The following is a 24,119-nucleotide window of genomic DNA, read 5'->3' as shown; positions in this document are numbered from 1 at the left end:
GACTCTGCCACAAGAGGTGTGGTATGACCAACAGGCCAACTCTGGGACTACTCACTTCTTAGTCTTGCTTCTGGATGCCCCACCTCCACGAAAGCTCACCGAGCATAAAGCCACATTTGAGGAGTCGGTGAAATGGCTCAGAGGGCAAATGTGTCTGCCACCAAGCCTGACAACCTGGGTTCAAACCTGGGACCCACATGGTGGGGAAAACTGATTCCAGCATGTTGAAACATAACATGGGCCTGTCCAATCCTGGTACAGAACACAGACACCAAGTTTGTATTCTACTTCTCTCAGTCACCCCAACTGTTAAGGTACAAATTGCACTGTGACAAATCTATTGAAATTTATTTTATTATTATTATTATTTTTTTTTTTGGTTTTACGAGAAAGGGTTTCTCTGTAGCTTTGGGCCTATCCTGGAACTAGCTCTTGTAATATTGTTAAGGTTTAACAGTCAGTTGTGGTGGCACACACCTTTAATCCCACTGCTCAGAGGCAGAAGCAGGAATATCTCTATGAGTTCAAGACAAGGCTGGACTACAAAGTGAGTACCAGGACAGCCAGGACTACACAAAGAAACCATTTCTCAAAAAACTTTCTTTCTTTCTTTCTTTCTCTCTCTCTCTCTCTCTCTCTCTCTCTCTCTTTCTCTCTCTCTTCTTTAGCTAGGATCTACACTATGTCAACCAGACTTGCCTCAAACCCATGAACTGCCTTAGCTTGCCAAGTACACACAAACACCACTGCTTCAGGTACTGCTACTATTTTCTCCTGGTGCACAAATTTTAAAAAATTTAAGTACAAGACAGAATCATTTCTTTTACTTCTAGGTTTAAACCACTAACCCAAAGAGACCACTGAGAAGAATTAAAGCTGAAGGAAAATATATTTTTGGAATAAAAATTTATACTACTCCTTACACTATTCTGCAATATTCATTTACTTTTATTGGCATGACAATTATGCAAGTCATAAGAGTATCTTGTTAAACATGATCTTATTACAAGTGAAAACTTACCCGCCACCACCTTCTGTTGCTGAGAGGGCAACTCAGGGCCTTGTGAGTGCCAGGCAAGCACCACACCCCACAGCCCCTCTTTTCCTTATATTATCGTGTAATAAAGACAACAGCAAACAGCAAAGTTGCCACCTTCCAACCCATCTGTGATGGCTGTTTGGAACAACACTGAAAAACAAAGTATTTATTGGAATATCTGATCAATTCTGACTCACAAAGCAGAACTTCACATGGAATGTTTTGAGAATTTACAAGTGCTTTTTCCCTAAGTGGGCCCTTTGGTAATGTGTCTCCTTCAGCTCCATCCATGACTGCCACAGCAGCAGGCCAGGGATCAGAACCCACAAGCCATTAAAAAACAGCAAGTAGACCCAAAAGTAGAGCCAGCTCTCGGTGTTGATGTTGGGGCTTCCAACAAGCCACTCGGGGAAGAAGGTCATCCAGCCACCGTAGAGTTCACACACACACAAGGTGATCTGTATGAAATGCCTGTGGGAGAACACACGACATGAAGCAGGTACAGCTTGGGACTCTGAATTACGGCATCTTTTATTTAGTCTTTACTACAGAAACGTGTGGGCTCCTGGGTGGCGCTTCTCTGTTGTAAAGGTGACAACTGTCCTTCCTCAAAGGGCACTGCGGAGAGTAAATGGACTATGTAGATGAAGGGTCTTCATTACCTGTGGCTGACACAGGTCATGCACATATTATCAGTGCTGGAGACAACACACATGTAAATTTGCAATGTGTCCACAAATGTGGTCATGGAGCCAAAACAATGTTAAAGCAGTCAAGAAAAATCACTGCTAACTATCTGTGGAAGTGGTGGGGAAAGGGGATTAAAAGCTGGAGGACTCTCTCAAATCTGAGATTTCATGACAAAGCTTTACATCTTGAAGTCTTACATAAAGCTCCTGTCTTGCCGGTAAACATGTTTGCAACTGCATCCAAACGTGGCGCGGGCACTGGGCAGCTAATATCCCCCCCTTCCCGCTGGATGGCAGTGAACTTACCGGTAATATTTCTCCTTGACTATGGCGTAAATGAGAACCAATGCCAGAATCCCATCCAAGACAACAGTCAGAATTTCCAAAGACACAATGGTTGGGTCAAAATACAGCCATCTTGCATCAGCCTTGCCGTATTCTTTCCCTAAAGACAAAATACCTGTGTTTATTCTCTCAGCTGGCAAACATTTTGTGTTGTTAATCTTTTAGGGAGAAGACAAACAAATGGGCTGCATCATGACAATTTCAGACAAGCCATCGGTTTATTCTGTTTATTCATGCGCGCCACCTCATTACCCCCTCTGCTGCTCTCTTTTCTCCCCTAAATGGCCGCTTTCTACTTCCATGCCCTGTATACCTCCTAATCTCTATTTGCAGAAATGTGGTCTTGCCCATTTATTGATTGGATGATTTGGTTTTGCCGCTTAATTTGTTTGTTTGTTTGTTTTTCGAGACAGGATTTCTTTGTGTAGGCTCTCCTCATTCCTTACTGAGTAGGAATCTTTAAACTTCCTGCAATCCCATTTGCTAATACTTGCTATTATTTCCTGTGTTATTGGATTTTTGTTCAGAAAATCCTTGCCTGTGCCGATATCTTGAAGAGTTTTCCTTATATTTCTCTCTATTAGTTTAGTATTTCAGGCCTCATGTTAAGGTCCTTACTCCGTCTAGAGTTGGTTTTTATACAATGTGGAAGAGGGGCTAGTTCCACTCTTCCTCATGGACTATCCAGTCCTCACACTCTTGTTGAAAGGTTGTAATCTTTTTTCCCAATGTGTGTTTATGTCAGTTTGCCCAACATCTGGGAGCTGTGCCGTTGCATGGGTCTGTTTCTGGGTCTTCTATCCTTGTCCACTGCTCTGTGACTAGTAAGCCTTTTTATGACAGTTAATGAGAACGACCATTGTCTTACAACCCTCTCAACGCCTGTGGAGGGCAAGGACGATCTGGGGCTACTGTGCCCCTCACCCTTGACCTAAGGCACAGAGCTGCTCTACTTGTAAAATACAAGCACATCCACGTATGTGACTCTACCCTTGGCCCTCTTGGTTACAAGTTGCAGGAGTTGAAATTAGTTCAACACAGTCAAATTTTGCAAACACAATATTTAATAATGATGGTTCTAGAGCCTGGGGAGACAGTTCTGTTGCTAAAGCTCTGGCCTCAGAAGCATGTGGACCTGAATTCAATCCCCAGCACTCATGTAAAAAAATGTCAAGCAGGCGACACACACTTGCAATCTCAGCACTGGTAAAATGAAAACACGTTAAGCTTACTGACCCATCAGGCCAGCCATTAGCAATGAGTCTCATCAGTGAGCTCCAAGCCAAAGAGATACCTTGTGTGGCAGGAGGTGGATGCCATTCTTGCGGCTACCTGAGGTTGTCCTCTAACGTACACAGGCAAGCAAGCACACCTACCTCGCAGTGTATTGTGGAATATTATTTTAACTGGTCAAAGATGTGTTATATATGTTGATGCTGTAGAATATTGCTTTAACTATGTAAAGGTTGTTACATTTGTTTCTGCTGCCTTTGTTAATGATATAACGATGTGTTACATTTGGGCACCGTGCATTTGTTTAATTATGTCAGAGACATGTAGCATTTGTTTCACCTTGCCTGCCTAATTGCACCTGATTGGTCTAATAAAAAAAAATGAATGGTCAATAGTTAGTCAGAAGAGGGATAGGCGAGGCTGGAAGGCAGAGAGAAAAAATAGAATTCAAGAGGAGAGGAGAAAGAGGAGCCTGGGGAGAACGAAGGGTACAGGCCTGGGGCTGCAGCCAGAAAGCCAGACAGAGACAGCAGAAAAGTACAATACACAGAAAAACAGAAAGAAAGGTAAAAATCTCTCAGGTGAAAAGAAAAATAAAGAGAAACAGATTAATAAGATCTAAGATAAGGCCGAACATTCATAACTAATAAGAAGTTTCTGTGTCATGTTTTGGGAGCTGGTTGGTGGCCCAAAAGAGAGCCTGGTGTGTTTCTTATCACAACCTAGGATCACATGGGAGATGGGCATCTGGGGCTGGGGCTGGGGCTGCTTTGCTATCACTAATGGAGGCGGGAATCCTGCCCACTGGGCAGGGAATCCTGGACTGTGTGAGGACTGAGAGAGCAAGCTGAGCATCGTATGCGTGTGTCCACGGCTCTCTGTTCCCGACTGTGGTTGTAAAGGGTCAAACTCCTGCAAACTCCCACCACAGTGACTTCTGGGCCACGAGGGACTGCTCCTGAGCTCTGAGCTGAGCAAACCCTTCTCCTTCAGGTGGCTTCTGTCATTTTATCACAGCGGCAGGAACAGAAAGTAAGATACACATGCATGAAAAAAGGCAGGCAGGATGGCTCAGTGGGTAAAGGCTCCTGCTGCCAAGTCTCACAAGCTGTGTTACACCCCAAGGACCCACGGTGTTCACACACACACACACACACACACACACACACACACACACTAATTTAATTTTAAAAGTTAACAATCTTATGAAAACATTACACTTACTTCAAATATAAAGTTTTCAAGTGTAATTTAGATGTGGGAAATTATAAGGAAATATTTCTTAGAACACATTCTGTGGAACTGGAGAGAGCACAGTGACTGAGGGCACCTACTACTACTGCAGAGGGCCCAGGTTCCGTTCCAGCACCCATCTGGAGGCTGCCACCCCCTGTAACTGCAGTTCTAGGTGATCTGAAGCCCTCCCGCTTCTGGCTTCGGCGGGTAGCAGGCCTGCATGTGGTGCACATATATACACATACATTCAGGAGAAACATTCGTGCACATAAAAACAAATAGATCTTATATAACAAAGCATATTCGTGCCTGGACATAGTGGCCCATGCCTTTAATCCCAGCACTTAGGAGGCAGAAGTGGGTAGACCTCCATGAGACCCTGTCTTCAAAATCCCATTTTGTGATTTTTGAATGTTTACTTAGTTTTACTAGAGAGAAGTTTCTACCATTCCACCCAGGCTAGCCTTGAGCTTGCGATAGCCCACCTCTGCCTCCTGAAGACACCCGGCACACCTGCCAGCTGAAGACTGAGTGCTGAAGGCCTCAGATGACACAGATATGTAATAAATAAATGAAGATAAAAGCAGAGTAGAATAACAACATAAAGAAAAGAAGGAAAAACAAAGACACACAGTAGACAATGCAGACTTGCAGATGCCAAACCTGAAAGCACTAAGAGATGCTGGCGCCTGGCTCACTGACTTAACCACACTGGTATAGAACACACTGGGAAGTCAATATTAGTTGTCTAAGTGTTGGTCAGTTTACGCAGAGTGTAAAGAAGATGGCAAAACTACTTTATAGCTCTATAGGGTAGGAGGAAATGTGGGATTCCCCTCTGTATGCTGTGAATACCATGGGTTAATAAAGAAACTGGCTTGGCCTGATAGAGTAGAACTTAGCTAGGTGGGGAAAACTAAACTGAATGCTTGGAGGAAGAAGGCAGAGTCAGGAAAAACTATGGAGCCGTAGCCATAGACAGACATGTTGAAACCTGGCCAGTAGGCCCCAAGCCTTGTGGTAAAATATAAAATAATGGAGATGGATTAGTTCTAGATGAAAGAGCTAGCTAGCAATATGCTTAGGTAATTGGCCAAGCAGTGATTTAATTAATACAGTTTCTGTGTGGTTATTTCAGGAGTCTGGGCAGCCAGGAAATGAAAAGTGGCCTCCTTACAACAAGGAAGTTTGGACGCCCAAAGAGGCCAAAGGTCAGAGAGTTTGGGACTTGTTTCTAATTCATTGAAGGTTATCATGCTTCTAACAAAGGTCCCACCTAGTTGTAAATCGGAGTTCTGCTCTTTCAAGGCCATTGTCAACAGGTCCTGCTCCTGAAATAGGGAAGTAGTTGGTTCCTACCTAAAACAAAAGTCTAAGGATCCAACTAAGTTCCAGTTCAATTATGGAAATAACTTGGGATTTCACCCAGGGAGTGGTTAGCCTACAGAGTGTTTGGTCTAGGGCGTGAATCAAGGACATGAGCAAGGAATGTACCCTGCTACTTTCAATTTGTTGTAGTCGATGCAGTCTTTTGTCTTACTCCTACCTTTTGGGGCAAGGGGCAAATCAACCAGTTGGAAATTAAACACAGGCGAAATTTTAGTACTCACTGAAATTCCCTCCTAATACTATCCTACATGTTTCTGCGTTTTATTATTTTCATTTGTGTCTTCGTATTCTTTACTATATTTCTAAATCCCCACGCCTCCACTCTGGAAGAGGTATTTTTGTCAAGGCTGGCCCCCGACAAGGAGGGATTTGGAGAATTATTTAGAAGATAGGTATAGACATACAATCAAGGGCAGACTGTGGGCTGGAGAGATGGCTCAGCAGTTAAGAGTATATATATGCTTTTCCAGAAGACCTGAGTTCAGTTACCAGCATCCACACTGGGCACTCACAACTGCCTGACTCCAGCTCCAAGGGAGCTGGTGCCCTCTTCTGGCCTCTGAGGACACTGCTCACATGACAAACCCACACAGACACACATGCAGAATTAAAAATAAAGTTTAAAAAGTAAATTTACATAAAATATCTGGGGAAGCACCCAGTTTAAGAACTGCAGGCCTTTTGGTGTCTTTTGTTTTATAGTGTTGTGTAGAGGCTCACACATGTTAGGTGAGCACTCAACCACTGAGCCACACCCCAGCTGTATACACTCTGTTCACTAATAGATTGCTGAGATGTAATTCACATGGCATACAATTCCAATTTTATTACGTCACAGATCTGAATAGACACAGTCTAACTGAGAATGTTGCAAACAAGAACCCTCACCCATTAGCAGTCACCCATCTTTCTGCCCACAATCTGACTCTCATCCCCTGCCCCGGGCAACCACTAATTTGCTGTCTGTCTCTACAGATTCACCTGTTCTGGACAGGACAGGACAGGTCAATGGAATCGTACAATATGAGATACAGACATTCGGTTCATAGTAGCCATTCTTGCAATTAATCTCCTCAGACATTCAAATGTAAACGTTTTTAATTACTTACATAAAGATTCAATCAAGCCTTGGGAATCTGCAACGTTTCCTACTAAAGACAAGTAGACGAAAGTGCCTTCCTAGAGGGAAGAAAAGGGAGACAGGCTCTGTTTAGCCTCACCACCACAGGGCACGGCAGACACAAAGGCCCTGCATGGCAGCAGCTCCCCCTGCCCCTCTGTAAGGTGTTCAAATCTTGGTCCAAGGACTTGAGGACCGCAGCATCTCTGGAGGCTAACCAGAGATATGAGTATGACCAAAATTAATAATAAATGTTACTTTTTAATGATTGGCACTATCAAACCAGAGGTGTGTTCTTATGTAGAAAAAAAGTGAAAACTTCATGGAAAGTGCTTGACTGTTGTACAAAATAAAAGTTAGCTTTAGATTATTCCAAAGATCTTAAATCTTCAAAAAGACTGGCAATAGTTCATTTTTTTAACCTTAAAAATGAAACACATGTGGCCAGCAAATGTCTATAGTAGAGTTGAGCCCCTCCCTATATTATTGCCTGAGGGAAAATTCACAAAGGTTTTCTTTGGATATTTAGTGATCAAAATGTCTGCAAGTATCTAGTATTCCCCAATCATGGAAGTGTTTCTTTACCCAAGCTTCCAAAATTCAAACAGCACTCTCTGCCCCCCCCCCACAGCTTCATATGACACTGGCACTCTCTGCCCCCACCCCACAGCATCATGTGACATTGGCACTCTCTGCTCACCCTCTACTCGCTTGGGTACCATGTTTTACCACTTCTGGGAGCTACCTGCTTCTTGAGACCATTCACCCTGTAAGTTATTCATTGACATCAGCCCCTCCCAGGCCTCCCAGCAGTAAGTCTGGGGCTTACTCTATGTCACACAACAATGAAGCTCTCCTCTTGTGCAAATCTGTACCTTCGGGAATGGACTGAAAGTGTCAGTCCACTCACTCATCTGTGTGGTGTGGGCCCCTTGCTAAGAGCACAAGATGCCTTTACATTCTCATTCCGGAGTCCAGCGGCCGACTTCTGTCCATTTTGGTTGTTAACACAGAAGACACTGCACATGGATTAAATTCCCATCCTGGTTCTGCAAGCCTATGCAGTTACTTTCTCTGTTTTATCTGTCAGTGCTTTCTAAAACCGGAAAAGCCACTTGAGCCATTCCTACCGTGCTGGAAGAGGTGGTGTTCACTGCAGGGGACCGTGGATCTTTTTCTTTACTGACCCAGTGTCTTGACCTTGTGTCACTTTGTGGTACAGTTAGAGGTGGAAGTTCCTTCCCTACCTGTCTCAAAATCACACTGTATTAGTTTGCTTCATATGTGGGCTAGGACTTACTAGTGAGAGATGTATGTCCATCCCACAGTTTCTGACTGTCTGTCCTTCTCTGATTTTCACGTTATCTCTTGACTGTCATTCAGCCCCTTTCCCGCTCTAATCTCTGCTAACACAGGCTCGGATGCAGATCTATGCTACCTTTTCTTGACTCTCTTTCTGGGTCACCTAATTAGTAAATGTGCTTTGTCTGAGTAACTCTAAAATGCATCTTCTTGATAGGAGATTTAGACCAGGCATGGTAGGAAAAAACCTGTACACAAGTCAATGCCAGCATAGTCTACACTGTGAGTTATAGGCTAGCCAGAGATGAAAGAATAGGGGTGAGGAAGAGCAAGAATGAAAGGAAGGAAGAAAGAAATGGAGAAAGAAAGGGAAAAGGAAGACTCTAAAGCGTCCAGACTGAGGACGCAGCGCAGAGGCAGATCACTTTTATGGCGTGCACAAGAACCATCGTTCCGTTTCTACTTCCCAGGAAAACCAAGAGCAGCTGAAGGGTTTAAGGTATATTTTATTTTTAATTGTATGCATGTGTCTGTCTGTGTGCATGTTAGTGCAAGTGAGAACAGGTGCCTAGGAGGTCAGAAGAGAGAGTTGGGTCACCCGAGGTGAACATTTAGGTGGTTGCTAGGTTTGAGTCCTATGCAAGAACAGGATGCACTCTTGATCACTGGACTGGTCACCAAACCTACCCAGTTTATTTCAGTTGGCCTCTCTCTCTCTCTCTCTCTCTCTCTCTCTCTCTCTCTCTCTCTCACACACACACACACACACACACACACACACACATTACAATTCATAAACAGTAGCAAAATTACATTTATGAAGTAGCAATGAAATAATCATATGGTTGGGGTCAGCACAACATGAGGAACTGTATTAAAGGGTCTCAGCATTAGGAATGTTGAAACCTACTGCATTAGGAGGTAGAGGCAAGAAGATCAAGACAGTAAAGCTAGCCTTAGCTTTCTGGTGAGTTCTAGGCTAGCCTGGGACACATGAGGTCTTGTCTCAAATAGAAGATTAGCAGACTGCATCAAACTGCACCCAAGGTGTGATGGTGTAGAGTACACTGGCATCTCACAAAGGTGTGATAGTACACTGTCATCTCACAGGTGTAGAGGACACTGTCATCTCACAGGTGTAGAGGACACTGGCATCTCACAGGTGTAGAGGACACTGGCATCTCACAGGTGTAGAGGACACTGGCATCTCACAGGTGTAGAGGACACTGGCATCTCACAGGTGTAGAGGACACTGGCATCTCACAGGTGTAGAGGACACTGGCATCTCACAGGTGTAGAGGACACTGGCATCTCACAAAGGTGTAGAGTAACTGTCATCTCACAGGTGTAGAGGACACTGGCATCTCACAGGTGTAGAGTACACTGGCATCTCACAGGTGTAGAGGACACTGGCATCTCACAGGTGTAGAGGACACTGGCATCTCACAGGTGTAGAGGACACTGGCATCTCACAGGTGTAGAGGACACTGGCATCTCACAAAGGTGTAGAGGACACTGGCATCTCACAGGTGTAGAGGACACTGGCATCTCACAGGTGTAGAGGACACTGGCATCTCACAAAGGTGTAGAGGACACTGGCATCTCACAGGTGTAGAGGACACTGGCATCTCACAGGTGTAGAGGACGCTGGCATCTCACAGGTGTAGAGGACGCTGGCATCTCACAGGTGTAGAGGACACTGTCATCTCACAGGTGTAGAGTACACTGGCATCTCACAGGTGTAGAGGACACTGGCATCTCACAGGTGTAGAGGACACTGGATTCTCACAGGTGTAGAGGACACTGTAATCTCACAGGTGTAGAGGACACTGTCATCTCACAGGTGTAGAGTACACTGTCATCTCACAGGTGTAGAGTACACTGGCATCTCACAGGTGTAGAGGACACTGTCATCTCACATGCGTAGAGGACTCTGTCATCTCACAGGTGTAGAGTAACTGGCATCTCACAGGTGTAGAGTACACTGTCATCTCACAGGTGTAGAGGACACTGGCATCTCACAGGTGTAGAGGACACTGTAATCTCACAGGTGTAGAGGACACTGTCATCTCACAGGTGTAGAGTACACTGTCATCTCACAGGTGTAGAGTAACTGGCATCTCACAGGTGTAGAGGACACTGTCATCTCACAGGTGTAGAGGACACTGGCATCTCACAGGTGTAGAGGACACTGTAATCTCACAGGTGTAGAGGACACTGTCATCTCACAGGTGTAGAGGACACTGTCATCTCACAGGTGTAGAGTACACTGTCATCTCACAGGTGTAGAGGACACTGGCATCTCACAGGTGTAGAGTAACTGGCATCTCACAGGTGTAGAGGACACTGTCATCTCACAGGTGTAGAGTAACTGGCATCTCACAGGTGTAGAGGACACTGGCATCTCACAGGTGTAGAGTACACTGTCATCTCACAGGTGTAGAGGACACTGGCATCTCACAGGTGTAGAGGACACTGGCCTCTCACAGGTGTAGAGGACACTGGCATCTCACAGGTGTAGAGTACACTGGCATCTCATAAAGGTGTAGAGTACACTGGCATCTCACAAAGGTGTAGAGGACACTGTCATCTCACAGGTGTAGAGGACACTGTCATCTCACAGGTGTAGAGGACACTGGCATCTCACAGGTGTAGAGGACACTGGCATCTCACAAACGTGTAGAGTACACTGTCATCTCACAGGTGTAGAGGACACTGGCATCTCACAGGTGTAGAGGACACTGGCATCTCACAAGTGTAGAGGACACTGGCATCTCACAGGTGTAGAGTACACTGGCATCTCACAGGTGTAGAGGACACTGGCATCTCACAAAGGTGTAGAGGTCACTGGCATCTCACAAAGGTGTAGAGGACACTGGCATCTCACAAAGCTGTGATGGTACACTGGCATCTCACAAAGGTGTGGTCTCCAAGGCCAAGGGAGGAGGCACCAACTCTGAGCAACTGTGAGGTCTTTCCTCAAGGTTAACAATGAGAGTTGAGAAACTCTCTCCTTTCCCTCAGAGCAACTCTAATCTGGTAAACCTTCCCAGCAACCACATTAGCCAGGCATCCACTACCACAGCAGCTCTCCTGAGAAGGGCTGACTTCAGAGGAAGGGGTTCCTCGGCTCACCATTTCAGGGCGTGAGGGTCTGGATGGCCCAGCCTACAATGGACAGAGAATGGTGGAGTCTATGTGGAAGAGAAACCACATCTCAAACCAGACTTGGTCCTTTTACAGCAATCCTCTGTGTGAACTGTCAATGGGTCCCATGAGGACTACCATATCCCTCAATGACCTTCCCTTTAGATATCACCTCTTTCAGATGGTATTTCTGGAAGGTTCTGTGACTTCAGCCTGGTCTGTTCTTACACTGAAAGAACTTGGAGAAACACAAACAGGTAGGCAGAGGGCCACAGCAGCAGCTACCCTAAAGTCCACAGACGCCCCAACAACACGCTGAGCAAGACACCGGAGGCAGAATCTGGACACACAAGGAGACCAGTGACTTGGGTTCTAAAGATTCCTGAGGACCCCTGACCAAGTCTGCTCTAACCACGCAGGAAGTACACCAGAAACCATCTAGTGTGATTTCCCAGGGGCCAACATTGTTAAAAAAGACCTACAGGGCTCCTGACATGAATCCACTTTGCGTTGATGAACTGAAAAGCTGCTTTTTCTACCTCTTCAAGTTATTTTAGGCTCTGAAGCTTCAAATATGCAGGGACCCTTTCATAAGCAGCACCCAAAGTTACTAGCTTCAGAAGTTTTACATCATAACACACACTCCATATCCAGCCTTTCAGATTAATAGCCAAAGTATACGGGAACTTAAAAATAACCAAAAGAGTAACAACAATTTTAACATCAAAACAAGTCAGTGAATCAATAAGCAAATGGACAAGCAAACAGCATTTCCCAAGGTTCAAAGGGCCACAAGCATGCGACAAAATCTTCAACACCTTTAGCCATCAGGGACAAGTAAATCTGAACTACATTGAGACTCTATCTTACATCAGTTGGGATACCTAGCATACAAGGAATGGGTGCTAGAGAGACATTCAGAATGGTTAAGAGAACAGGCTGCTCTTCCAGAGGTCCTGAGTTCAAGTCCCAACAACCGGATGGCAGCCCACAGTTATCTATAATGAGATCTGATGCCCTCCTCCAAATGCAGAAAGAGCACCCATATACATAAAAATACATTTAAAAAAATCTAGCTGGGCACAATGATAGTATACACCTTTAAAATCTCAGAACCAGGCTGAACCAGGAGGATCTCTAATTCCAGGCTAACCTGAGCTACATAATGAGACCCTTTCTCAGAAATCAGGCTGACAAAATGACTTATCAGGTCAAGGCACTTCCTGTCCAAGCTGGTAGACCTGTTTGAGCCTAGAACCCACATAGAGATGGAAAGAGAACCAAGGCCACAAAGTCGTCCTCAGACTTTCACAGAAGCGCCATGGTAGATACACATATACACACATGGTAATAATACTAAAAAACCCACACAGAAACCTACTACTGTAGAAACTTCCTAAAACACATACATACATAAAAAAAATTTAAATGGAGTCAATATGTAATGGAGGAGAAAATACTCTAACTAGACATCAAATGGTACCACGTAAAGACCCCAGTTATAGGGATTGGCATCTTTTGATTCACTGGCCAAAGAGGACTTAAAGGCCCACCATACTCTATAGACTATTGCCAGTGCTGTTGGTTACCATCCACAACCTTATAGTAAGGCCATGTTGCAGGGAGACACTACATACTTTTGGCACAGAACATGGAGAAGTCAGGCTGGTGCTCAACTGGAAGCTTCACCACTACTGGCTAGTGTCCTTAGCGTTAGAAGGTGCTGTGCACACAACCAAGTGAGAAAAGTCATTATCAGTGTTATCCAGGGATGAAACCAATGAGAAAGAACAAGAAGTTGGGTGGGTAGGGATGGAGCCTGGAGGAGATGGGAGGAGTTGGAGGATAGGGAAGAATGTTATTAAAAAAAATATATAGTGTATGAAATTCCCAAAGGGGGAAAAATAAAAATAACCAAACAAAAACATTACCCATACCAACCACTTCCTGCACAGCTTGGTCTTGTTAGCTGGACTGGGGTGATGAGAGAATGAACAAAGACAAGACACAAACACACACACACACACACACACACACACACACATCTGGGAGTGTAGTCAATGCATTCCGTGTACTCTGTCAACACTCACACATGGACCACAGGGAGGCTGTGCTAATTCCCTGAATTTGACCCGGGGGAAGGCTTTGCCATTTTCATGGATCTGAATGCACTGGGTCCTTGACATAGCCGTGTCACTAACACACATTCACTCAGGGCTTCCTCTGCTCCCCACACATGCCCAGATGGGAAATGACCAGTCATCAAAATGCTCACCCCTGCCTCAGGTTGTAGAAGGCATATTACTCTCCAATGAGGTCTGCATAAGGTGACCAAGTTTGCTTATTTTAAAAAAAGTAAGGTTCTGAATATCAAGGTATTTGGCCAAAAAACAAAACAACAACAATAAAAGCCAAGATAGTTCCTGTTGCAAGGCTAAAACAGGAATGAGCTAACTTTGTCTAACTGAGAAGCTTGCAAAGCCACTTTAAATGGACCTTGGCAGATGAAGTTAACAAAACTCTGCCTCCTTTTTCTTTTCAGGTATTCAGACTTGTGGCTTGTAACAATGTATTTTATAGATTTCTAGAAACTGGGAGTCAAAAGAAGCCAGCGTCTTGCTACTGTGATCTAGGATTGAGTAACAATTGTACAAGAAGTGGTGCGTGCACTCATTTAGTCCTCAAAGAGATGAAAAAAGTGGCTTTACCGAGACTAAAAAACAAAAACACAAAATGAGGCCAGTTTGTATGTAAAACATCTTGGCATTTTTTGGTTTTTTTCTTTTTTGCTTGAAAAGTATTTGAATGAAGACTCAGAAACAATGTAGCACTCTGTATTAAGAGTGGAGAACAAGGTGGAGTGAGTTAGCGCACACTAACCCTGGTGACACGTATCAGTACTTTCAGATCTGACCAAATGTCTCAGCCTCATCACACTGGGGTTGTCATGGCAACAGCCTGCACACCATTCAAGGGAGGACCAGCTGCAGCAGCCCCTCCCCCAAGCTTGACTGACTTTAGACATGTCTAGTGACAGCTGCCATTCTCCTATTGAAATGACACTCCCCTTTGATGGAGTCTTTCTCAGCCCCAGCAGACGGATGTCACCTGACATTACCAGTGGATAGTGACGGCTCCTTCGGAACCTTGGTGTCAGTCACACTAATTCTACTGCACCCGTGATACTGGGCTTAGTGCTAGATTTAGGACATGGGAACCTCTGTCCTCTTAAGAGGATCCTTATTTCTGCTGAGACAGCTGTTCTCAGGCTAAGGACCAGCCGGGAAGCCTTGAGGATCACTGTGACTGGACATGGGGATTATGCTGTCTGGTACATGAACAGGATGAAAAGGGCAGAGGGGAGTTGGTGAAGGATGCAGGCAGAGGCTGGGGAAATGCCAGGCACTCTGTGTCCTTGCAGCCCTGGTCCTGGAATCACAGATCTCCTATGGGAGTTTGTCACCAGTGCAGAATCTCAGCTAATCCCAGTGTGACTGTGTACATGGTCAAGTTTGAGAAACGCTGCTTGAAATCACAAATGGTATTTAATCCTTATAACAGGTTGTTTGTTTGTTTGTTTTGAGGCAGGGTCTGAATTTGTGGTGTGCGCTAGCCTCCATCTCAAAATCCCCCTGTCTCAAACACTGAGCTTTTCAGAGTGAGCCACATGACTCCTGGGTTTGCAGCACCCTTTGAAGAGAATGATTATTTCCATGTTTTAAGAATGCTACTCAAGACTGGAGGGATGGCTCAGAGGTTAAACACACTGGCTGCTCTTCCAGAAGTCCTGAGTTCAACTCCCAGCAACTACATGATGGCTCATAATTATCTGCAATGAGATCTGGTGCCCTCCTCTGGCATGGAAGTGTACATGCAGGAGGAACATTGTATACATAATAAATACATCTTTTAAAAACGGATGCTAGTCAGCTTCAGCTGTCACAACCATCTGAAGGAGTTTCAACAGAGGAATTTCCCAGCCCAAGAGTTGTCTTGATTGATGTGGGAAAGCCCAGCTTGCCACAGGAGGCCAGCTTACTGCACCTGGTACCATCTTGCCAGGCAGGTGAAGGGGATGTACAGGAAAGCTAGCAAAGTAGCCTTCCTTCTGCCATGCCTCCTGCCTGATTTCCCTCACAGGTGGACTGTGGCCTGGAGGCAGATGGTGAAATAAACCCTTTTCTCCCCGCTGCTTCTGGTCAGAACATAACAGCAACAGCAAGCAAACTAGGAAGATGGATAAGGAAACAGAGAAGGGAGTTTCCATCCTTCCTCCTCTTTCTCATTACTGGAAGTGTTTACTGTGGGAGGGGCCTGCCTGTGCATTCCCAGCAGGCAAAGCACAGCACTGGGCTCAAGTGCACATCTGTTCTTCCTCACACCTCACATCCTTCCCTCCATCCCCAGAGCTACCAAACTGAACAGTGAACGAATACTTAATAACTGACCCTAAGCTTACCTTATTTTATTGGTTTTTTTACAGGACAAGGTCTCACTATATAGCCCTGGCTGTCCTAGAACTCACTATATAGACCAGGCTGGCCTTGAACTCACAGACATCTGCCTACCTGGGCCTCCCGAGTGTTGGGACTAAAGGTGTGTGCCACTATGCCCACCAATCCGATGTGTAAAGAGGAATCTACAGCCGGCAGGAATGGGGGAGGACAAGAAGAGTGGCCAGCTAGCAACTTGTAGACACATGACCTCACTACCTTTGGTTACAAGTGAATGCTGGGCTGGGCCTGGCAAAGAGAAGCCAGCAGAGGTCAATTTCAATTCCATATCAGAAAGACTTCTACAAATAGGGCTGCTCCAGCCCGAGAAATGGTGCTCACTAAAGCTCTCAGACAAGTAGGTGTGTCAGGAAGATCCTGGCTTCCAGGACCAATGGAACCACTAGGGACTTAAGACTGTTCCTCAGACCCAGCTGCTACCACCTTCTTTCTTTGTTACATTTATTTATTATTCATTACATTCATGACATCTCTTTGGCTGTGTGTACATGTGCCACAGTACACACATGGAAGCTGGAAGACAATTTTTGGCAGTCAGTTTTCTCCTTCTAGCATGTGAGTCCTGAGGATTAAACTCAGTTCTTTAAGCTTGGGAGAAAGTGCCTTTACCAACTAAGACATCTTGCCACATCTCTGCTATTACCTTCTGTCCCTGCACCTGGTGCCCCCGGGACACATCTAAGTAGTATGTGCTGTGCTTGGCATGAGCTCATCCAGCTTCCAGTATGTCAGTTGTCTTAGTTTTCTATTGCCATGACAAAATACCATGACCAAGGCAACTTATAAAAAAATTAACTTGGGCTGGAGAGATGGCTCAGAGGTTAAGAGCATTGCCTGCTCTTCCAAAGGTCCTGAGTTCAATTCCCAGCAACCACATGGTGGCTCACAACCATCTGTAATGAAGTCTGGTGCCCTCTTCTGGCCTGCAGGCATACACACAGACAGAATATTGTATACATGAAAAAATAAATATTTTTTAAAAAAGAAAAAAATTAATTTGAGGGACCAGGGTTCTAGAAGGTTAGAGTCCATGGCAATCATGGCAGGGAACATGGCAGAAGATAGGCATGGTGCTGCAGCAGAAACTGAGGGTTTACATCTGGATTCAAATGCATAAGGCAGGTTGGAGAACTAACTGGGAATAGTGTGGGCTTTGAAACCTCAAAGCCTCCAGTGACGTACCTCCTCCAACAAGGGTATATCTCCTAATCCTTCCCAAACAGTTCCACCAACTGTGGAGCAAATATTCAAACAGATGGTCCTATCAGGGCATTCTCCACAACAGCTATGGAGGACACAGGTGAATGGACCAAAGATGAAGATAGAACATACCAACCCTCGAGGAGGTAACTCCCAGATGGTGGAAAGTAGTCACCTGTAAAGACTAGCTGGTAAATGACATCTTTGCCCTCTGAAATACAGTCTGAGAAACAGAAGAAAGAAGTCATGGGACTCCAGGAAGGTGGTTCAGTGGATAAAGGCATTTGCTGCTAAGTCTGACAAGCTTGCTCCCCAGGGTTTCCATGGTAAAATAAGAGAACCAAGGCTCGCAAACTGTCCTCTGACCTCCACATGCATGCTGTGGCAAACACATATGCCCCTCCAAATAAGTAAATAAATAATAAATAAACGTAATAGCAAAAAAAGAATGGGTGGCCAGAGCCAATCAGAATGTACACACACACACACACACACACACACACACACGCACACACGCACACACACGCACACCAATGCTGTGGGATGTCCTTCTGTATATGTGTTACTCTTATTGGTTAATGAATAAAGCTGCTTTGGCCTACTATGTCAGGACAGAATATAGCCAGGCTGGAAGAGATATAGAGAATAGGCAGAGTCTAGGAGACACCATTTAGCTGCTGCAGGAGAAAGTCGCCATGGCTGGAACCTTGCCAGTAAACCACAGCCTTGTTACAATACACAGATTAATAAAAATGGGTTAATTTAAGATATAAGAGCTAGGTAGGAATATACCTAAGCTATTGGCCAAGCAGTGCTGTATTAATATAGTTTCTGTGTGATTATTGGGTCTGGGTGGCCAGGAAATGAATTAGCAGTCTTCATTTACAAAATGGTGTACACCATCTGGGGCATGAATCCACATAAGACCTAATAAAAGCTTAAGGGGAAAAAAAAGAGAGTTTCTAGACTCACAAAAATGGAAGCCACGTGCAGTTTCTTGGTAGCCATATTTTTTCAGATAGGCTTTGTTTGCTGGCAGCAAGCAGAGGTGTAGCTCCTTTTAAGAGTGGGCTTCCTGACTCAGCACTAGCAGCAAAAACTGCACAGCCTCTTTAAGGGAAGGTTTCCTGATTTGTGCTGGCAGCAGGAACTCTAGCTCTTTTGGGAGGTCCTGAACTTTTGGGAGGGTTTTGAGAGCAGCATGCTACTAGTTGCTTAATGGATACATAGACCGACTGCATCCGGGGAGCCAGGGAAATGAGCACAGCTGGCAGAGGCGGTGAACAGACCTCTACCAATTTGGATGGAGTGAAGCCAGCAGCCAGGGCCATGGAGTTGTTCCTAGTCATGTCTGCTTAGCATTTAAAAAAAAAAAGAAAAAGGTGTTCTTTGTCAGAAAATTATTACAAGCACGTAATAAAGACAGATTCACACAAAAAACCCACCTCTGAATGGGTCACAGTGTTGGATAACTGTAATGGGCTTATGAAAGAGAAGAAAGAGTACAGACAGTCATAGATTAAAGGAGTAAGGATAATAAAATAAATCTTAAAAGTAATAGAATAAAAAAGCCACGTAAAGGTGAAAAATACACAGAGAGTCTGGATTATGCATATTATTGTGTTTTCTTTGAATTTTTTGACTGCAGAGAGACATTTGATTCTGGGGGCTACTAAGTTAAACCAACATAAAGGTATCTTGACTTCAAAATTTGGGTCTAAGAATATGCTGCTTTGGAAAAGAGGTTCTGCTTTTGTTTCTACAGAAGATGAGAACCTCTGGATTCCTTCCACGCTAATGTAGTTTGATGGAGCAAGACCCACCCAAAAGGTCTTCATGAACCTTAAAAGTACCTCGCCCAACAAACAGCAGGAGCATTTTGGGAAAAACTATTTTTTTTGAGAAAAAATCCCAAAATGATTGTTTATAAATGTTTGTTTTCATTTAAAGGAAGTTAATTATAAGTGATTAATGGACAAGTCAATTTCAAAAAAGGGGGGGAGATATGATATAGAGATGAACACTTTCCATTGGTATGAATCTTGGTCTATTGATACAGATTTAAGGGCTATTTTGTTACACTGTATATATGTATATTTCTACTCTTATTTAAGTATTATGCTTTGACATCTCATTTAAAAATGGAATCTATAATTAAAAATTGCAGATTAATAGGTAGTCATTCATAATAGTCAAACTTGTAGTCATGTTAGTTAGGTTTTCTAGATATATTTCAGTTAGATAATCTTCATCACTTCAAAGACCTACAAAACATGACATTAATGTTTTAAGAACTTAATACTTTTCTAGACAATGAAATGTGTCTGCTTCTGACAGCACCAATTACTTCAGAAAGGTTGATGGGCATTGAAGAAACTTGCTATGGAATTTGCCTTCAATGTGACAAAACTAGTAATTTGGGCAAGAAACTGCTCTTGCCTAGACTGCTTGATGGTGTGCTGTATGAACTGGAGATGCAGGACCCACAGAAAAATGACTGCTGAACTTTCCAAAATACAGAATGGTACTTCAAGGTTCCTGTTTCACAGAAAAAAACTGCCAGATATTTTGCAAGACACAAAAGAAAGCAACTAATGAACTTTACCATTATAAGGCAGAAAAGATCTGCAAATTTCCTGCTTCACTGAAAAGTCTGACAGATATTATGGGCCTGTACGCTAAAGATGGATGTCCCAACATTACAGAAGAACTTTGGGTGACTGTTCAGATAGTGAGATATCTCTGTCAATTCTAGAACTTTGGAAGTTGCTTATAATGCACTTCCTGTTTACTCAGGTAATATAATATCCTTCTGGGGTCTTTGGTGGAGATAAAGACTAGTTAATTATAATTCTAGTTTTCCTTAGTTATAATAAAGGATAAATTAGATATAAAACTTTAGACTCACAAAGATATGAGAGTATTTTCCTTATTTTGCCAAATACAAATAGACTAAAAACTGTAACTGTAATTCTTGCTCGATTTCTGTTTTATGTAATTTTACTATTTTAAAGTTAAAAACTTCCTTTTTTTAATTAGACAGAAAAGGGGAGATGATGTAGGATGTCCTTTTGTATATGTGTTGCTTTTATTGGTTAAGGAATAAAGCTGCTTTGGCCTATGGCAGGACAGAATAGAGCCAAGCTGGAAAAGACATGAGAGAGAGTAGGTGTCTAAGAGATGCCATGTAGCTGCTGAAGGAGAAAGACGCTGCTGCCAGAACCTTTCTGATAAACCACAGCCTCTGGGACAGCAGTTCAAGCCATGCAGCCCCAAAGGCAGTTCAGCTCAAAGGTTCAAGCTATGCATCACACAGGCAGTTCACCTCAAGTGTCCAACCAGAGTGTACTGAGTAATCATGATTATCAACCTGACTGGATTCCGAAGCACCTGGAGCTGAGTGGAGCCCCCTCTGTGTGAGGGGACTGGGGTGACAGATAATGAGCGAGGCTGTTACATGGTGGGAAGGATTTGAACAGGAACACAGGTGACTATACTACAACTATACCATGTTATACCTGGGAGGTCTAAGAGGCAATGAGGGAAGCCTGAGTACTAAGGGCGAAGCTTTTGATTCTCAAGGCTCTACCTTGTAGTATCAACTCATCCCGCACTTTTGGATACCCTTACCTATCAGGCTTCATTTGCAGCCAACTGCTAACCAAAGCTAATCCAGGCAAGTACTTACAGGCCTCACTGCTAATTCCTGTCCTCCCCACTGATCTCTAAAGACACTGGGCAAAAGCACTGTTAGTAACTGCAAAATGTCCATTAATGTGAGTTTATTAGGATGTGTAAGATTTGTCTTAATTTCAGAGAGATTAAAGTACCAACCAAGTGGCCTGGGCTTGTCAGTGATCACGTCCATATATGGAGAAAAGAATACCTCAGATGGGAAGAACTAGGGCAGGAGCAGGGTCATCACAAAGGAGCCCTTCCCAGCAGGCTATCAAAGGCTATTTGGGGGCATTTCCTTTATATCTGGAGAGGTGGTGGGGCGTGGTGGGGGCGGAGACAGACCATTTCTACACAGACCACATCTCCAGGTAGCGTGAATAGAGGCAAGTGCCATGTTACCTAGTCAACATAAACAGGGTTGCGGACATACAAGTATATTTTTTTGAGAATCTTTACACCTTTATATATTTCTGGAATGTTATCATCCCCTTTAAGTGGGACACGTTTGCTTGTTTGTTTTTGAGACAGGACATCATGTGCCCCAAGTTGTCCTTGAGCTGACTATGTAACCAAAGATCAATTCTTTAAACAAAGGCTTCGAGGGAAAGAACCTTGCTCCAGTCTCTGCACAAAATTACTAGGAAATTACTGGGAAAGAAGGAATTTCATTTTTGCGAACACCTGGTATTGACACATTAAACTGGAAATGCTCATTGACCTAAACCATTGCCAAACAACATGTCTTCTTTGTATTTCAAGATTATGGACTTTAACTTCACATTAGCTGGAGGGAAGGCCAGATTTTATTTTATTTTTTAAAGAGGGGGTATTTAAGATTATATTTTTAAAAATTTGAGGGGAGTAGATTTCATTAGTACTATCTATGTATAGTCACATTGGCTATTTATAAAGTGGGGTGAGGGACCAGAGAGATGGCTCAGTGGACAGCGTCCCTTCAGCCAACTGAGGCCCAAAGTTTGAGCCGTAAAACTCAATAGTGGGAAGGACAGAAGTGACTGCAAGTTGTCTACTGCTCTCCAGATGTAATCCTGTGGCGGGTGCACGATCCCCCAACCCATCCAATTAAATAAATGAAAAAAAAAAGTTATTCACTTTATTTTAGGTGAATATTAAGGACACATTATGGTTAATCTGGACTGTCAACTTGATGGGATCTAGAATCACCATGGAAACAATGCCCTGTCAGGGATTGTCTATACTAGGTTAACTGAGAGGAAGAGACCCACTGCACATGTGGGTGGTACCATGCCGTCAGGGGGGTGGTCATGGGCTGAAGTTTCTGACTGTGGACCCTAGGTGTGCAGCTGCCCCTGCTCTTGCCAAACCTTCCCTGCCACAGCGGACCACGACCCCTTCACTGTGAGTCAGAGCAAACCCTTCCTTCCTAAAATTTCTCCAGCCAGTATTTTGTTGCAGCAATAACACAAGTAACTAATACAGGAACTTAATAACCTGACCATGCAGTTCTTGGGCCTTTGGAACTGGATTGTAAGAAGAATGAATAGTTTGAAACTTTGGGCTAGAAAAGCCCTAGAATGCTCTAAGCAACGTCTTATAGGCCATTCTGGCAAAGGTTTAGAAGACCAGAACACTGTGAGAAAAGATGAAAGTGGAAACCAGGCTCACGAGAGTCCAGGGATGTAGTAATAGGAGGAGCGGGCTGCGTTCCTACAGCACAGGGGTGTAAGGCCTCTGAGAAGCTGACCTAGACGCCATTCAGGTTACACCCTGACACAGAATCTGATTGCTTTCTAGCTGTATCTTGAGTGCGTAAGACCGGAAATGCACACACCACAACAGATTTGTGGATGAGTGGGTAGTTGAATAAATCAAGGAAATTTTAAAACATGATCTCAGAATTACGTGAAAATGAAAAATACCAAGCTTGTGGGATGAAATAAAAGCAGTACTAAGAGTGAAAGCTCTTAGCACCTACATTAAAAAAAAAAAATCAGAAATAGTTCGAATAAATAACTTAATGATGCACCTCAAGAATTTGAAAAAAAAAAAAAACAGGAATAAACCAAATTCCAAAACAGGAGATTGATTGGAAGAAATAATTAAAACCGAGGGAGAAAGTAATAAAATAAAAAACAAAAGAATCAATAAAAGAGAAAGCTGATTCTTTGAAAAGATTAGCAAGATTGACAAATCCCTAGCCAAAATAACCAAAAGACAGAAGACCTAAATTAATAAAATTAGAGATGAAAAGATCTCTTAACAGACATCAGAGAAATTCAGAAACTCGTAGGGACATACTTGAAAAACCTATTATACAGAATTAGGAAAGCTACAAGAAATGGATTTCTGGATATATCTGTCACACAAAAGATAAACCAAGATGAATGGTGTTGGGAGAGGGGTGGAGGAGGTGAAATTCCTCTAGCAATTCTCAGGGGATACCTTTGATAGAAGACCAGGCAGCACCTGAGAAGAAGGGTTTGGTTTGAACCAGGAAATCAGCCTTGTTAAAGGGGGCGCCCTCTGGCCTCCCGGGACCTCAGCAGGTTCTCAAACTTCCTCCCGTGGGCGGAACCTAGGCAGTTGGCAAGGCGGCAACGCTTCCCAGCACGAAGTGCACCAGGGCATCGTAACAGAGCCAGGCGAGCACCCCACGCTCCACCGCGCTCCGCCCGCGGCCCAGGCGCAGGCCCAGCGCTCACCCCACGGCCAGCAGCGCCGAGCAAAGCAGCAAGGAGGAGCCCGTCGCCATGCTCAGTGCCCACTCCTCGTTCACGGGTTCCCCAAATAGCCCAAATCTCTGCAAGCCAGGCAGCGAGACTGTCGTAGGCGGGGCTTCCCACGGACTGAGCTTCTCTGGAGATCCATGCTCAGAGGTGGGAGGGAAGGAGGGACTTCTCGTGGGCGGGTTCCTATGGGCGGAGCTTCTCGCGAGCGGGCGGAGCTCCGCGTGGGAGGGATCCTGAGGGGTGGTGACGGGAACCCAGGGGCGGAGCTTCTCGTGGGCGGGCCTCCAAGGGGTCTGCCCACAAAGCTGGCTTGGCCAGCCTGGGCAGCTGACTGACTGGATGGTTCCTGGACCTAGGATCATGTTTTACATGCTTAACCGCTTCCACAAGATATGTGAAGTCTGACGTCTAACAAGGTTCGAAAGATTAAGCCACTGAGTGAAAGTCCAGACGGTGGAGATTTCGTTGGGAGACAGAAATCTTGAGAACAAAGGTTCTGAAGAGGCCTAAGCAAAG

The 24,119-nt window shown here is 44.3% G+C and overlaps 1 pseudogene; it reads right to left on the bottom strand.

Moving 5' to 3' along the window:
* Nucleotides 1-1,146: 1,146 nt before the first annotated feature.
* On the bottom strand, nucleotides 1,147-23,725 carry LOC121463069 (annotated as a pseudogene).
* Between the last annotated feature and the right edge of the window lie 394 nt (nucleotides 23,726-24,119).

This window comes from Microtus oregoni, unplaced genomic scaffold (assembly GCF_018167655.1).
Source record: "Microtus oregoni isolate MIOR12 unplaced genomic scaffold, Mior012 000001F_ref0000356, whole genome shotgun sequence".
In the NCBI taxonomy this organism is placed as follows: Eukaryota; Metazoa; Chordata; class Mammalia; order Rodentia; family Cricetidae; genus Microtus; species Microtus oregoni.
Note: the sequence above shows the minus strand (reverse complement) of the source record. Positions and strands in the feature narration are given on the sequence as shown.